The sequence below is a fragment of the Meles meles genome, chromosome 15 (genome assembly GCF_922984935.1).
Source record: "Meles meles chromosome 15, mMelMel3.1 paternal haplotype, whole genome shotgun sequence".
Lineage (NCBI taxonomy): Eukaryota > Metazoa > Chordata > Mammalia > Carnivora > Mustelidae > Meles > Meles meles.
The window spans coordinates 53,444,209-53,447,547 of record NC_060080.1 but is presented as its reverse complement, the minus strand read 5'-3'; the positions used below and the strand labels follow the sequence as shown (position 1 = coordinate 53,447,547).

Genomic DNA, 3,339 nt, shown 5'->3' with positions numbered 1-3,339 from the left:
TCATTTGTTGAAGAGTTCCCCATCAAATGTTTTGGGTACCGGGCGCCTGGGTGGCTCAGTGGGTTAAGCCGCTGCCTTCGGCTCAGGTCATGATCTCAGGGTCCTGGGATCGAGTCCCGCATTGGGCTCTCTGCTCAGCAGGGAGCCTGCTTCCCTCTCTCTCTCTCTCTGCCAACTTGTGATCTCTCTCTGCCAAATAAATAAATAAAAAAATCTTAAAAAAAAAATGCTTTGGGTACCCTTGTTGTTCTTTTTGACCATATATGTATGGGTTTATTTATGGACTCTTATTTTTACTCCATTGGTTTATATGTCTATCTTTGTGCCATAACACACTGTCTTGCTTACTGTTGTTTTGTAGTAAATATTGAAATTGGGAAGTGTGAACCTTACTTTATTCTTTTCCAGGATTGTTTTGACTATTTTGGTCCCTTGCAACTCCATATGAATTTTACACTTAACTGATCCATTTCTATACAGAAGTTAGCTGAATGCTGATAGGTTTTTTGTTGAATTTATAGATCAGTTTGGGGAGTTTTGCCATCTTACCAATGTTAAGTCTACTGATCTATGAACATGAATGTTTTTCCATTCTTTTAGATTCTTTCATTCCTTTCAAGACTATTTTGTTGTTTTGGGGTACCTAGGTGGCTCAGTTGGTTAAGCAACTGCCTTCGGCTCAGGTCATGATCCCGGAGTCCTGGGATCGAGTCGGGCATCGGGCTCCCAGCTCCACGGGGAGTCTGCTTCTCCCTCTGACCTTCTCCCCTCTCATGCTCTTTCTCATTGTCTCGCTCTCAAATAAATAAATAAATAAATAAATAAAAATCTTTAAAGAAAAAGACTATTTTGTAGTTTTTAGAATAGAGTATAAATTTTGCATTTCTTTTATTAAGTTCATTCCTAAATATTTTATTCTTTTTGATACTATTGTGAATGCACTTACATTTAAAAACAATTTTTTTAAAAATATTTTATTTGTTTATTTGACAGAGATCACAGTAGGCAGAGAGGCAAGCAGAGAGAGAGGGGGAAATAGGCTCTCCGCTGAGCAGAGCGCCGGATGCGGGGCTCGATCCCAGGACCCTGAGATCATGACCCGAGCCGAAGGCAGAAGCTTTAACCCACTGAGCCACCCAGGTACCCCTTTTCTTTTTTTTGTTAATTTTTTTTTTTTTTTGGGTCCCACTACTCCCCTGCAAAAACTATTCTCTCTTTGATAAGAAGGAGGATCAAGTCTTCCTGGTTATCCTGTTAGAAAACACCCAGAGTCACAGGACCATGATCTCCTGGTGAAGTACAACAAGTAATATAAAATGGATATAAAGAGGTTCCCTCTCTCTTTATCTCTCTGGTCGAGTCATTCCTGACTAATTGGGCACCATCATGGGACAAGCAAGAAGTCTCATCCACTGGGGGTGCAGGCATCATTGGCATGTGACCTTCCATAGGTGGCCTCATTCCAGGAACAAGTCCCAGTGGCATCATCCCAGGAGGAGGAGGGCCCATCACTGGCATCATGGGAGGCCCCCCATATGGGGTGTTGATATCATACCAAGGCAATGAGGATCTGGAGACTGGTGGGGAGGTGGGATCATTGCCCCTGGAGGAGGAGGAACAAAGAATGCCGTAGGAGGTATCTATCCTTGCTGAGGTGCAGTGGTTGTTTTATTGTTCAGGCTCTGAGCCTGCTCTTCCATCCATTTCTGATAGCAGAGTCTTTCACATTCTCTTTGTGTTTCCTACCACGACTGTGTATCTTTCTCACAGATGGAGAGTCATGGGTGAAGTACGTGTTGCAGTAGTCACAATGAAACCTAGGCATGTTGCTCTGCAGGCCGTTGGCTATTCTGTCCCTGATTTGTTTTCTTAACTTGGCTTTCGGATTATTCATTGCAGGTGGGTAGAAATACAATTGATTTTTTGCATTTTGATCTTGTATCCTGCAATCTTGCTGACCTAGTTTAATAGTTCTAATACTATTTTTTAGTGGATTTCTTAAGATTTTTTAATATTCAAGATCACATCGTCTGTGAAATAGAGATAGTTTTACTTCTTCCTTTTAGTCTGGACACTTTTTATTTCTTTTTCTTACCCTTCATCCTAAGGAATGGTTTTAAGAGTTCAGAAAGACTAAAATGTACTGGACCAGTCTCTGGGGAGGAACTTGAAGTGTGCCCACTGTATGCTCAGCATCCTATTTGGTGATAGTTTGTATCCATTTATCGAAAACAAAATAAAACATATATGGAACATTCATGGTGCGCTAAAGGTCTAATGGGAATGTTTTTTTTCATTTTCATTCTTCCCATTTTGGGCTAAATGTTTCTTTTTCAGTGGAGACTTACTGAGACCTTCTTTTTGACATATTTTCTAGGTATCTAAGATATAGTGCCAAACAGGAGTGGCCGACACTTAGCTCAAAGCATCTATCTCAAAAATCAGGGAGAAAGACAGGCCAAACTGATAACTGTACACTCAGGAGAGTGTATAATTTACAATTTATGGGAGGGATGTACAGAGTGACATGGGAGCATAGGAAAGGGGAAAGGGAAAAAGATTCTCAGTGGAAGCAGACTGGATGGGGACATCTTGAAAAGTAGACAAGGGACACAAGTGTGTTTCGGATACATAAAGCCCCAACTGGCCCTCCACCAGGACCAATTCTCCAGTGATTTCTCCCTCCCTATTTGATTAGTGTGCAAATAGGAGTGTGTAGACTCTTGGTGCGAGTCCTCTAAGGACCCTGGAGGAATGAGTAAGTCTAAGAAAGGAGAAATAGGAAGAATGGTTGAAGCCAGGCAGGAATCATAACTAGGGCTTCCTCATGGCTTCTTTTTTTTTTTTTTAAAGATTTTATTTATTTATTTGACAGAGAGAGAGATCACAAGTAGGCAGAGAGGCAGGCAGAGAGAGAGGAGGAAGCAGGCTCCCCGTGGAGCAGAGAGCCCGATGTGGGGCTCGATCCCAGGACCCTGAGATCATGACCTGAGCCGAAGGCAGCAGCTTAATCCACTGGGCCACCCAGGCGCCCCTCCTCATGGCTTCTTGACAGAAATTACTCATCCTGTTATCCTTCTCTTCCCAGAAACCCTCTTCCCTTGGTCTGTCATATGACTTTGTTCTCTGGCATTCTGCTCTACTTGGGGCAAAGGGCCTCAGTTCAAATCCTGCCTCAGGTAGCCATAAATGTTTACTTTCTTCAGTTGAACAGGCCACAAATGTACCATCAAAATGCCTGATGTTGGGTGACCAACCATGTTGGTTTGCTTGAGGGTATCCCAGTTTACTACGGAAAGTCCTGCATCCTGGGAAACACCTCAGTCCCAGGCAACCTGG

General features: G+C 42.7%; 1 pseudogene; it reads right to left on the bottom strand.

The window, feature by feature from the left end:
- Nucleotides 1-1,343: 1,343 nt before the first annotated feature.
- LOC123925758 lies at nt 1,344-1,825 on the bottom strand (annotated as a pseudogene).
- Nucleotides 1,826-3,339: the final 1,514 nt, after the last annotated feature.